At 35.3% G+C, this 15,000-nt stretch overlaps 1 pseudogene; it reads right to left on the bottom strand.

The window, feature by feature from the left end:
- Positions 1 to 7,260: 7,260 nt before the first annotated feature.
- Positions 7,261 to 12,844, bottom strand: LOC110029357 (annotated as a pseudogene).
- Between the last annotated feature and the right edge of the window lie 2,156 nt (positions 12,845 to 15,000).

Genomic DNA, 15,000 nt, shown 5'->3' with positions numbered 1-15,000 from the left:
AGCTTTAAATTTAAATAAATCACAGAAATAAATATTAAATAGCTTCACTTTCAAGATGTAAAGCCAAACAATATGATAATCTGGGAAGTCATCGAAGCTTGCGCGAGATCTATGACATCCACTACTTTTCGCCCCTTTGACCTCCAAAATAATTGTTCCCACTTGGTCCATTCCTACAAGCAATCGTGAAAACTCAACTTTAAAAATCTTAAAGACAAAACCCTTGATCTTATCGAGAGTTTTCTTAAGTGATTTCAATTATTTAAGATGTAATTAACTATAGGGGATTACCCCTATAAAAATTAGATTTTCAGGTAAAATAAACTCTATCTAATTTCTATATTAGGTAGGAGAATTATCGGTCACACAAAAGGTTCGCAGACCAATCGTATGTTATAAATTCTTCAGTTTATATAATCGAGCTCACCGCTAAACATAATGTCTATCTCTCGGGAAGGTGTATTATTGGTGGTGTCGTGCTCGATTACTTAAAAAATCAAATATATGAGATCTATTTTGTCTCATTTTTCAAAATCAAAATACTATTTTACAAAATCAATATATATATATATATATAATATATATATTAAAATAAATTATTTTCAAAGCAACTGACATAATTTCAAAATGGTGACTGCTAGTGTTATGAGAGATTTTCCTTGAAATGTCCTTTGTAGACATTTTTGGAAGATGGTTTTCTAGTTGCAAGCATGCAACTGAGGCTTGCAACTGAGTGGTAGGGACCAAGCATATGTGGTTGAATGTGGATGTGGGAGGTTGAGTTTCAACATAGTCAACTTAGTCAGCTGAATTAGGTTAGTCATACCTCTGAGTCGGTCGTCCAGACCAGGTTGGTCATCCCTCTAATTCAATCGTTCAAGCTGTGTTGGTCATTTAGGATGGGTCAATCGTACAGACGGGGTATGTCGTCTAGACTGGGTCGGCTGAGATCTGACTTGACAAGCCAAAATGATTCCTTAATTCTCCTCCTAGTGCTCTTCTTCTAATTTGTGTCATAATCCACCTTCACTACATCTTTTAGAATATTGAATTCTATTTTTTCCGTGAATCACACTCGAGGAATAAAGCATAAATAAGGAGAGAGAGAAAGAGAGAAAAAGGGAAATGGGGTTGGTCATCTGCGTAGTGTCGGTCATCCAAACTGGGTCTGTCATCCAGGCCCAGGTTGGGTCTGCCATCCGGGTTGTGTCGGTCCTTCAGGAAGGGTCAGCCATCCGGGCTTGATCATCCCGACTTAATCATCCGGACTTGGCCGGCCGTCCAAACTAGATTGTCTCTGTGAAAAATTCAGCCTGACATATTTTTATCATACATCTTAAAATCAGCTAAGAGCTGGGCAATCACTCGATTGTCTCACTTTTTGAAGCATGGATTCCATATTTGTCAGTTCGAGATTGTCCAAGTGCTAATGTTGCTCCTCGTTGCCTGCAATGTCAACCAAGCAATCTGGCAAGATTTTTTGAGCTCTCCAAGTTAAGTCAACTTCAACATCAGGCAAGGAATACTCGATCTGACATGGCCATTGCAGTAGGAATGTTCCTCATTTTTCTAAACCAAAACAATAGAGCAAAATGATATAATTTTTTTCTTTTGTATTGTTTCTCATAAAAAGTAACATATTTTTAGTGGGTTACATGTGCAAACAATGGCATTTGGAGGGCACAGTTATATCTTTAGTTTGCATCAACATGGTTGACAAATGGATGTTGATGGAGTAGAAAAAGATTATTTTTATATTTCTTCATCATAAATGTATTTTCCAAGGTCCAACTTGTAAATGATTATTTGATTCGTGCCTTCGTCCACTTCAATCATTATGTAGACGTGCATAGAAAAAATGTTTACTGAAAAAAAATCAATTATAATACCATGATTTGGCTTTTACTGAAATAATTGTCAAGAAAATATTTTGATATCTAAATAGTATTCAAAGGAAAATGTACTATTAAAATATGCAAGTAGATACAAAAATATATTAAACCAATTAATATATTTGCTCTAAATAAAGGATTTTTTTTTTTATTTTTGGGTTTAAGTTTCATCTATATAAGTAATGATTTCACATTTTGAACTAATGTGACTTTGTCGTAGTTATCTCTTACGAGGGAAAAATTATTACGTCTGGAGATCGTCGGAAAGAAAAAAAATCCCTTCGCGATCAGTGTATGGTGTCCGTTGTCTGGATCAAGCCGACGTCTGGACTCCAGACGCAATAATTTCTCCTTAGGAGGAGGAGGGCGAGATTAATGTTCTTTTTTAGTAGGCAGGATGCAAGTTCTTTTAAGAATATTAGGCCCAATCTTTGAAGAAAATGTAGGAGCATTGTGAGAAGTTGAATATATTAATTAATCAAACTTGCTTTAAGGATACATTCAAGCATATACTAGAGGATTTCAGACTTTTTTTTATGGTCAAAAGCAATAAAAAAAAACTATTTAAATGACGTCGGTTCTAAAAAAATAAACGACTGCTGCCTTTTCATTTCCTGGAAACCCTAATTTCCACGACATTATATAAAACTCAATTTATCGGTTGCACTCTGATGGGTAGCATTCCCGTCGCACATAATTTTTTATGGATATTCCCCGTCACATTAAATCCAACGAAAAATCGACGGGCAGCCATCAGTTATAAAATTGACAGGCAATGCTCATTAATTTTTTTGGATATTGATAGCCCGTCAGAAGGTTCGTTGATTGGTTGGCGGTCGGAAAATTGTACATGAAAATAGATGAAGAACCTTCTATGTTTTATTAGAATTTTCACATCTGCAATTGAATCACAGAAACATATGATACATACATCATACAGTCACACTTATTAAAATTAAAATACACATTTTCAGGCATAAATTTAAGGCACCGAAGTGTCACACATGTAAATATGAAATTTTAGGTGTGATATACATGAATACATAAGAATTTTGTGCTATGTATGTGAATTTCTTTTTAAAAGGGGACATCTACATGCATAGCACACAATTCTTATGTATTTACTTAAGAACACCTAAACTATTATATTTCAATATATTGCTCTCGGGACTTTAATATCACATCAAAAATAATAAGAATAACAATTTTTAAAAGTGAAATACATCTTTTCATGCATAATTTTAAAGCGCCAAATGGTCATGTATGTAAATATAAAAGTTTAGGTGTGAGATACATAAATACATAAGAATTGGATGTCAGGTATGTAAATATTCCTTTAAAAGTGCCATTTACATACATACCACTCAATTCTTATGTATTTACGTACACATACCACTCTAAACTTTAATATCACATTAAAAAAGTGAAATATACATTTTTCATGCATTGATTTAAAGCATCAAAGTGACATGTATGTAAATATGAAAGTTTTGGTGTGAGTAACAAAAATAAATAAGAATTATGTGCTAGGTATGCAAGTTTTTTCCTTCAAATTTAGGTGTTGGATATGAAAATTCTTAAGAGTTGAGTGCTAGGTAAGCATGTAGCAATAAGATAAAATATCTAAAATGTAGAAAACCAAATCACATTTTTGGATTTCACCAAAACACTCAAATTTCAAAATATATTAAAAATAATCTTAATAAAAACTTTAGCGGATAGTGGAATCGAGTTTACATTTGATTTGAACGAAGAAATGCGAGAAAAATGGAGTTTGGCGAAGAATGTTTTGAGAGGTCTTCGGTCGGCTTCAGAACAAACGCTGGAAATAAAAATATGAGTTTTAGGTCATCGACTGGACATATTAACCCTAATCGATGGCTTTGTGATGGATGATGGATAATGATGGTCGTTATTAATATATTATAAACTTATGGGTTATCCCAACAGTAAAAAAAAATTGTTGGCAATGACATCAAAAATAACCATCGATTTTCCCTCCTTTTCAGCAGTTGTAATGATAATATTTCTTCACGCAGCGCTCATCAATGGGAAGCATTGGATATTCACCTTTTTAAAGTCAATAAGTTGATATAATCAATCATGTTGATAAGGTCTTTTATCATAAATGAGACTTCCATTGTTGGCTCAAATTTGCCTTTTTTTTCGGCGATCAGCCATAATGGGACACCGAAGAACCTAATCAAGTCGTCGCTCAAAAGGTACTAGGATTAACTAATTTATCATGGGCTAGGATCTTTCATGATTGATACAAGTCAAGTTTTTGCTAGGATCAAAAGCCATTAATGCGACCAGGGAGGGAGGGAGGGAGGGAGGGAGCTTTATTGAGATATATTCAACTACAAATTACTCCATTTTCCGCATTAGAAATGAAGGCCAAATTATGAAAAGGAGCTCTTAAAGTCATTGTTTTAGGGGAAGGAACACCCAAAAAAAAAAAAAAAAATTTGCCGTTTTTTTTTTTTCTTTTAAATATTTAGTGGTTTTGGGTTGAACAAAATTTTGACTTATGAAAATAGACCTTATTATATTTGAATAATTTTATCGAAATTTTTTTTTTATAGTCCAATTCATAAATTATCTTTGCCAAATTTTAGAGCACGTTTGATTTATTTTGTGAATACTTTTCGTTATTGTTATGGGCATGATAAGTAGGAAAATTGAAGGTCCCTTATTTAATTCGTCTTTCTTAAGGATATTTGATACTTACGTATGAATGTGAGTTTTTTTGGAATGTTTATATATATATAGTGAAACATTTTTATCACTATGTCCTAGGCATGATTTTTCTATTTAATGATTTAAAAAAGAAAATTAAGACTTATTTTCTATATATAAAGAGATTTAGATTAAATTTATATCCCAATTATATATATATATATATATATATATATATATATATGGGAAGGAGTATTATTTGACTACTACGTGTTAATCCAAAATAAGTTGAGTACAAAGATTGGCTAGCGAGATGAGCCCCCAAAACTATAAAATCCAAAAAAGATATAATACTCACTCATAGGGGGATCCTCAACCACATTACAATTCAACTCAAAATTACCTAGAAAAGAACATACCAAAACATAAAAGAATGTATACCCAAAACATTTACATGTATACCCATTCATTTTATCTAAAACAAAAAAAAAGTCCAAAAACCAATAGTAGCTCGAAGGAAACCAAGAGCTGAAGCTGAAACTGCTGGATCCAAAGCATGGAAGGCTCTAGAGACAAAACAAAGCCAGTAAACTCTAATAGCTGATCTAGGAGGTAACAGAATTTGCACTGTAATGCAAGGATCCTTTTACATAATAAAAAAAATGAATGTTTTATATAAATATCTTAAGCCACTCTCATCTTTCCCGATACCATTTCCATTTGTATTATTCTTGCCCTTGAGTTTAGTTAGAGAATATGGCTGATTTTTATAAATTATAAAGAGAGAGAGTGAATTTTGGAGGGCTTAGGGTCTGTTTGGGGCAGCTATAGCTTATTGGATAATCAGCTGATAAGCTGATTAAAAATAATATGCTGATAAGCTAGGTGCGGTGACTATTACAAATTTTTATTTTTTGGGAAAAGCTGGACCGTTGTCAATAAGCTGCCACCCCACTTAGATAGGTCCGGTGTGAAAACGTTGTTTTCTGCGTTTTGAAAATGCATAAGCTGCCAAAACGCAGTTTACCCAAACAGATCAGGTGCGTTTTCAAAATGCCACCACACCAAATAAGCTGCCCCAAACGGGCCCTTAGATAGATTTTGTGTGACAGGCCGATTTGTAATATTATACTGCTCTAGGTATGTTACTATTATGCTATTTTAGTTGAAAAAAATTCAAAAAATCCCAGATCTATAGAGATTTATAATTTTTCACCATGTAACATTTTATATGTTGTATAATATGTTGTAATAGACAAATTGACATAGAAAAATCAAATTCTCACTGGTATATTTTATGTTGTATAATATTTTTTATATTGTAGCCAGTTTATTGCACCAAATAAAACTTGTTATAGGATACATTAAGCTTCAAAATATTATTTTAGACATTTTATATAAATAATTATGTGAATTGTGGTTGTCATTATATGCATATTAATTCTTTTCAAAAATTTTATTATTAATTATATATATTGGTTTGTATAAATTTCTGTAACATGTTTTATAATAACCGTATATCTTAAATTACTGATATTAATATGTTTCTGTATCAAAAAATATTTGTAAAAATGAGAAAAACAGGGGAGGAGTGTAGGTCGCTAAGTGATTAGGTTGTTGTATGTTATGTGCAATCAAGTGGAGTTCTAAGCGCTTGTGCATCTATATAATTATACATTTATATGTTTAATACACATAAATATAGATAAAAAAAATAGAATAAATAAACATTACATATAAAGCGAAAAAATATATATGAATAAGTGGACGCATAAATAGAAGTGAAGATATATAAGGGGTGAAGAAAAAATAATAAAATAATTCAAATAAAAATATAAATGCTTATTTCATGTTATTTATTTTATTTCTGATATCATATTGCTTATACATTACTACTCAACATCTACTTACTCTGGAAATTACTTATTCTTATTTTGGCATATTCTTGATATATATAATAAATAATGTTTTATCATATTTCATTAAGTTATATTTAATTAATGTCTACTCTTTTTCACTTTTATGTATTAAAAATTGCACAGAATTTGAGCAGTTTTTTTGAGTTGTGATTGGTCGCACTTACTACATTTCCATGTGTTATTTCAGAGAAGATAAGGCTTAGGTTGAGTAGATACTATTAGTTACAGTTGAGAACTTGATATTAGGTTTGTTACTAAATTATATCTATTTTTTTTTAAATCACCTTGATAGATGTATGTATTTTGATGATAGATTGATTATGCCATGATAGTTGTATATTTTTATGTTATTGCATAGTTGTGATATAATTTGAATGAATTTTGTATATTTTTATATTATAATGTTTATATAATATTAGTGGCTCTTAGTATTTGTAAAAATATAGAAAAAAAATTCAATAAAATTCTTTCCAATTAGATCTTCAGTAATTATTTAACTGTTGCGACATTGATATCAGGTGACTCATCTAATATTATGGATTGTATCGGGTTGGGTCTTGAAAGAGGATGGTACAACAAACAAGATAGATAAACGAGCAATCATAGAGGCCACTGAGCAATATCATCCATGGACTACATATACATATGAAAATGTGTATTAAATTTTAAATTTATTACTAATAATGATATTTTTTATGTAAGATTAAACATTTCAGCTTTTATTAAAAATACAAGATAATATAATGTCATGATTCATAAAGTTCCCCACAACTCAACATTAATGTACTGAAATATTTAAGAAACTAGGTGTGGTGGGGGTTTTCTAACTCTAGTAGCTTGTTCAAAAGCATAGGCTATCTCAATCAATTTATCATCTGAACCCCACAATCCAGCAAAGGAAATACCAAATGGTGCGCCGGAGTCATTATACCCAGCTGGTACACTAATGATAGGATAGCCGCCGATTGCCATAGCATGTACAATACTGTGGTCTGGGAACACCACCGCGTCTAAGCATTTCTCATGCATTAAATCCTCCATTCCCTCCTTTGAGAGTTGAGCCATTCTCTTCATTGCATTCCTTTCTGTCGCACCAATCCCATTTGTTTGTTGTGATGCTAAGAAGATTAATTGCCCAAATTCGTTTGTCCTTTCCTGAATGAATTTATAGTAAGGTGAATTAATTCGGTTTCATTTTAGCTAAATGCATGGAAATTACATTATAATAACATAGATCATTGTTACTTACCTCAGCTGGATGTTGATTGTTGAAGGCTATGACATCTGCAAGAGATCTTACAGGGGATGACACGAGATCTTTGAGGTAGGCATTTAGTGAAAGCTTGAATTCAGCTACAAATGATATCGCCTCACCACTTGCAGTTTGATTTTGCATAATTTCTATATTTTTTATCTCAATATTGTCAATCAAGGTAGCGCCCTTTAATCTGTACTAAACAAGTACTTTTAATTTTTCAATTTAACTAAGATGAAATTTCTTTTTCTTAAAAAAATGATTTTTGAAAAGAAACAAGTCGCTCGGAGAAAAATTTATCACCTCATAGTTTGGAAATGCGCCGCAAATGACATAGCTTCAACGGACCCCTCTGTGAAATTATCAAAGAACGGATGGCGTAGAATCCCTATTCTTTTCCCCTTCAAACCATCTTCCTTCAATGAGTTTTTGAATCCACCAATAGGAATAAACCTCATTGCCGCCGACGTGGCTTCTTTGTCAAGCGCATCGAATCCCACGATCGCATCCAGTAGTATCACCGCATCCGCCACCGTTCGTGCGATTGGCCCTATGGTCTGCAGCCTTGGCGAGATGGGCACCATCCCGGACCTGCTGGTGAGTCCCACTGTGGGCTTTATCCCCACCACTGAGTTCCTCACTACAGGAAATGTGATGGCGCCATCCAAATCTGTTCCCATTGAAACGGTCACTAAATTTGCAGCTACTGCAATGGCAGACCCGCTGCTGGTTCCACCAGGTCCGTCCGCCGTAGGGGATGGATTCCATTCAGTCCTTGTCCTCCGCGTGGGCTCCACCCATCTGGTGTGAGTGGTGACCGAAAGTTGTCCCACTCACTCATGCTGGCCTTGCCGAGAATGATAGCGCCAGCGCTGCGAAGGCGTTGGATGACACCGGCATCTCCGGGAAGGAACCGCGGGGCACGATGGAGCCCAGAAGTGCCAAGGAACCTGAGGTTACGGTTGTGAATTTAGCTCGGAGATCTTTGATAGTTCAAAAATTCAATTAAATTTTGGCTTGGATTGAAATAAATAGTCGAGTTAAGTTGAGAGCCTAAATTTTGAATTGAATTTTTTTTGAGCTAATTTCGAGTCGACCACTGTTCGGCTCGAAATGGGATCTTTAACGATCTTAATAATGTTAGAACTACGAATTTAACGAATTTAGTTGAAGATCGTTAAACACTTGAAAATTTATTCGAATTTTCGCTCGGACAAGGATCAATTTTGATTAAAAGAGAAAAGCTAGAAGCCAAAATTTTGGATCAAATTTCTTGCAAGCTGATTTTAAGTCGAACCCAGCATGCATCGAAATCGTATCGTTAACAACCCTAGTAATTTTACGGTTGTGACTTTAGCGAATTTTGCTCAAAGATTGTTAATCACTCGAAAATTAATTTAAATTTTAGCTAGGATCGAAATAAACGAGTAGAGCTACTAGTCAAAATTTTGGATTAAATTTTCTTTCCGATTTCAACCCGACCCAACTCAGCCCGAAATCAGATGGTTAACAACCCTACCTGAGGTGGTGTTGAGCTTGTCATAGGTGTTTATGTTATCTTTAACGAGGACGGGAATGCCGTGGAGCGGGCTGAGATAGCTGCCATCGCTGCGCTGAAGATCGGCTTTTGCTGCATCTTCAACCGCATCAGGGTTGACTTCTATGACAGCATGAAGGATAGGGTTGAGAGCCCGGATTTGGTCGAGGTAGTGCGTAACCAGTTGTGAGGAATTCAATGTTCTGTTTTTGAATGCTGCTTGGATGTCTGAGATTGTGGCTTCTTCGAACCAAAAGGAACCCTGGACCGGTAACCTTGCTGCCAACAAAATGCTAGTTTGCACTCGATTAATTGTTTGAGATTAAAAATTCTAGTTTTTGAAAACAATGATACATTTATATATCATATTATATAGTTGATTGTGAATTGAAATGAATTTTCATTTGAGATTCTCAAAATGGTGCTACAACTACAATTTCTTTCGTGGAAAAGAGATTCTTTTTTTACTTTTAACCAACAGTTGAGTAGAAGTGAAAAAAAGAAGAAGAAAAACTTCGCAAAATGACATAATATTATTTTTCTAAACTGTGTGTGTTGGTATAAGAGTGATAAACAGAAAGATCAAGGGCGAATTTCAAAGAGAACAACTTACTACACAGCTGATGCAAGAAGAAGAAGGAAGAAGTGAATGGAGGACGTCATGCATGCAGCAGTAGATATAATTCGAATTCGGAGTTTAAGTGTGGCTTCGCTAGTAGATATCTGCACCTTTTATAGCACAAATAAACCAATTTTCTGTTTATTATTTTAAGTAGCGCGAAATTTATGTCTGTTTGAATATAATTCCCATTGCCTTCATGTCAAGCTTTCATCCGGCTGGTATTGTTGGTCATCATCTTTTATTAATTTACATATCGTGTAGGTTTTGCCAACACATGAAAATGTTAGCAAACAAATATTATATACGTTAACGTATTGACATTTGACATGGTGGATTAATGCACGAGAGCTTCTTTTTTTTTTTTTTTATATATATCCTCCTTGGCCTCATTCAAGCCGTGGAAGCACACGCAAAAAATCCGCAGGTAATATTTCTCCCGTTTCATCTTGCATTCTTGAGCTACTTCGGAAAATTAACAATTTTTTAGCTAAAATATTGAAGGAAAAGTTGTGCATGTCTTTGGGTCTATTTGGGGCAGCTGCAGCATATCAATAATTTGTTGATAATCATCTGACCTAGATAATCTGTTGATCAGTAGCAGATCCGGATAAACTGACTGGTTGTTTGGTTTGTGTGTTTGAAAAACTGTTGATCAATAGTATTTGGGTCTACTTGCAGTTGTTTCTGGATAAATGATCATTTTGCCCCCGTGCAGTAGTGTTGTTTGCAACAGAACTTTCATAGGTATATATTTGATATTTTAAAAGCAAAAAACCCACTTTATAACCATGCAAATATATATATCAAGAGCTTCTTTTTTTTATAGTCCTTGGCCTCATTCAAGCCGTGGGAGCACACGCAAAAAATCTGCAGGTAATATTTCTCCCGTTTCACCTTGCATTCTTGAGCTACTTCGGAAAATTAACAATTTTTTAGCTAAAATATTGAAGGAAAAGTTGTGCATGTCTTTGGGTCTATTTGGGGCAGCTGCAACATATCAATAATTTGTTGATAATCAGCTGACCTAGATAATCTGTTGATCAGTAGCAGATCTGAATAAGCTGAAGGGTTGGTTTGTGTGTTTGAAAAACTGTTCAATAGTATTTGGGTCTACTTGCAGCTGTTTCTGAATAAATGATCATTTTGCCCCTATGCAGTAGTGTTGTTTGAAACAGAACTTTCATAGTTATATATTTGATATTTTAAAAGCAAAAACCCACTTTATAACAATGCAAATATATATATATATATATATATACATACACAAGAGTGTACATCTCTAACCTATGTTTTACAAGCTAAGATCAAGGATGCTCCTATAAGACTCGTCTAACAAAAATTAGCTCCATGTTTTTTATTGTATTTCATCAATGCCTTTGATAACATTTCTTTCATTTCTTGATTCATTTTTCTTAAAAAAATTTCAAACAGGTGTCTAGTAGAACTTCGCCAAAATGTGAAGCGGCATAAAGGTCCATTTGGTTACTTGAGTTTATAAATCTTGTTCCAAAAGATTAGGCAAAATTTTGAGATTGCTTCATTTGGCTTGGATGCGGCTATAAATCAAAATTGATTTTGAATACTGCAAACATATTGAACTCTCTTCAAATGAAAGGATTTCTCCACAAGAGTAATGATTTCAATTTCACAAAAAAATGAAGAAAAAATGAAATCGTCATATTCCAAAGCAAGTTCTATCTTTACAAGCAGCCAAATGAACCATATTCTGTTACGTTCTCGAGTTTGCTACATTGTAGCGGTTTTGTGAATGGGTAGAGAACAAGGATCGTCCTTGCGTACTCTACCTATGTTGGTAATATTGTAGGATAGTTCGAGGGATCATCGGCCTCTTTAGTTGGTTTAATTCGAGAAAAACCACAACTCTCAATCAACACAAGGTTTAAAATAATACTTATCAGATGATCTTCATTATTGGCCTCAAGCTAATAAATAGCCGAACAACCTTTGGTTTGAATAGACAATAACCTATTCTTAGCAGTAGCAAAATTCTAGCACTAATTTATTGAAAGGAAATAACAATAATGTAATTATTGATGGTAAGCATCAATCACTCCCATCTCATTTAATGTAATTATTGATGATAAGCATTAATCACTCTCATCCCCTGATTCTTGGTCCCTGACAACTCTTCCCTCCTTAAAATTTTCCTTGTCCTCAAGGAAAAAAACTTGTCTTCAATTCTGCCAGATTCTCCCATGTGGCTGCGTCAGGAGAAAGATTTTGCCAATGAACAAGAAATTCAATTTCTCCTCCTTTTGTCCAAAATGGTTTAAGGAAATGAGGATACCAATAAGGCTTGACTGAGATTGGATTAGCTCCATTTTCCCACAGAATTTTATGGACTTGAGATCGTTGAGGTGGCAAGCCTTGAATCTCTTGAAATATAGTTGAATGTTAATTCAAAATAGCCATTAAATCTGGATTTAAATCGATTGCTGCAACTCCTTGCTTCTCTCCCAACTTTAAGGAATTGAATTGTAATAAAAAAGCTCTTTTTAGTTTCTGCAACTGCTCCTTTAGATCACAATCATCCATGATTTTATTGTTAGGTTCTCTAGTCCCACGTAACTCTATTATTTTCCCCTCCCACCAAAACCGCATCCATAGATCATTGAATTCCCAAATAATTGGACCCAGTTTTTTAAGCCATGGAGTTCCGAAAACAACATCACATCCTTCCACTGGTAAAAGGTAAAAATCTACGTGAAATTGAACTTTTTGCACTAAAATAGGGAGCCTTTCACACAATCCTTTACTTTTCATTTTATTTCTATCTGCCACTTGAACTGAGAATTCTCCTTTCTTTGTAGGATAAATTCTTATTTTGGTAGTTAACTTTGAATTCAAAAAGTTATGAGTGCTACCGGAATCCACCAATATGGTAACCCCAGAATCTCCAATTTTTCCAAAAAAACGCATGGTCTGAGATGCTGTATTTCCTGAAAATAACATGAAAACTAATTTCGGGAATTTCTTCTTCTTCTTCCTCCTCTTCAGTAGTCTCCTCCAACGGCTCATTAATAGATGGAAAAATTCTTTCTATCAAAAATAACTTCTTGCAACGATGACCCGAGGAAAATTTTTCATCACAATTGAAGCATAATCCCCGCATTCTCCATTTTTGCAACTCAGTCGGACTCAACCTCTTGATTGTGGGGTTACGAGCTCGAGTAAGGGATGCTGAGGATAAGGGTGAATGTCCCATGGTGGATGGAGCCTTTAGAGGTTCCTCGTACCCTCCCTTCCGTTGGTCATACATACGAGTCTCATAAAGTCGTGCCAGACCGATAGCTGCGCACAATGAAATTGGATTACATGCTTGCACATCAACTTGTATTGCATCATTTAACCCGCTCCCAAAGCACCCGACTTGTTGTTCTTCAGACAAAAATGGCCAGCTCGATGTAGCCAGCTCGATGTAACAAACGATCAAATTCCATTTGGTAATCGCAGATTCTTCCTGTTTGTTTAAGCTTGGTGAGATCCCCGAAGAAATATTTGTATCTTGAAAGCCCATATCGTAAATGCAACTCGTACTTGAACACTTCCCAATTGACGCCTTCTCGCCGATTTTTGAAACATTGATACCACAATTGGACATTGCCATCCAAGTGATAACCGACCAAGGGGAGTTTTTCCGTCTCTTCCGTGCCTTGGAACTCGAAAAATTGCTCCACTCGACAAATCCACCCAGTTGGATCATCCATGCCATTATAGCGTGGAAAGTCCAACTTGGTGATTTTGGGTGCGAGAGAGCCTCCTCCCGAAAGGCTACGACGGGGCCCACGAGAAGACTCGGCATCATCCTCTTGTCCTCCACCACGCGTGGAAAAACGAGCAAACATGCTCTCCACATGTTTCAAGAGACGTTCTTCACTAGCTTTCATAGCTTGTTGTAGTTCCTTTTGGCCTGCAACCAATGAGCCAAGCTCATTCTTCACATGCTCGAGACGGTGGTCGGACATGCCTGGCTCTGATACCAAGTTGTTACGTGCCCGAGTTTGCGACCTTGTAGCAGTTTTGTGAATAGGTAGAGAACAAGGATCATCCTTGTGTACTCTACCTATGTTGGTAATGTTGTAGGATACTTCGAGGGATCCTCGACCTCCTTAGTTGGTTTAATTCGAGAAAAACCACAACTCTTAATCAACACAAGGTTGAAAATAATACTTATCAGATGATCTTAATTATTGACCTCAAGCTAATAAATAGCCGAACAACCTTTGGATGGAATAGGCAATAACCCATTCTTATGGAAAATAAAATTACAATAGCATAATTCTAGCACTAATTTATTGAAAAGAAATAACATTAATGTAATTATTGATGGTAAGCATCAATCACTCCCATCTTAATTAATGTAGTTAATGATGGTAAGCATTAATCACTCCCATCCCTTGATTCTTGGTCCCTGAGATATTCTTAATCGAACTCAACCGTGTCTGAAACACAAAAAATAAAGCCAGGTGACCACCATCTCCGCCTTCCAGAAGACACAAACCAATTGTAAAAACCATAAGAGAAGAAAGAATGACAAAATGCAAGGCTAAGCACCATTACAACAAAAATAAAAGCAAAAAAAACGACAAAATTCGATGTGGCAAGCTTACTCTAGGGCCTCAACTATTGTTTTATTTTCCATCGTAGTAGGGGCTTCCACAAGTCCAGAACCAGACTCCTTAATCAGCTTCTTCTAGGAAACAAGAGTAGCATTTGGCCAACCTAGGGCACGCAAGATAGGCGGACACATCTCACCTCGAAGATTGGAACTGACAGAATTTTCAACAAAACGGAGGGAAGGGGAGGTGGCCCCGGCGGCCAATGTGGCAGTTCGACTTCGATATTTCTGCCTTCTACGAACATGAAGGTCGAATCAGGGTTCGCGAGAGCGACGAGGGCAGCGGGGACAAGAGAGAGACGAGGGTAGCAGGGTAAAATTTACAGAATGAACTCGGGCCGCATGGTCGACTCAACTGCGGGGTTTATTAAAGAAATCCATCCATTGGTTCCGATTAAACTCTTCGAACACATGAGATGGAGGGGGGGCGTTTTCAAAATGTCGTTGACAATTATAA

Source organism: Phalaenopsis equestris, unplaced genomic scaffold (genome assembly GCF_001263595.1).
Source record: "Phalaenopsis equestris unplaced genomic scaffold, ASM126359v1 Scaffold000567, whole genome shotgun sequence".
Taxonomy (NCBI): domain Eukaryota; kingdom Viridiplantae; phylum Streptophyta; class Magnoliopsida; order Asparagales; family Orchidaceae; genus Phalaenopsis; species Phalaenopsis equestris.
The sequence above is the reverse complement of the archived record's forward strand: the minus strand, read 5'-3'. Positions and strand labels throughout refer to the sequence as shown.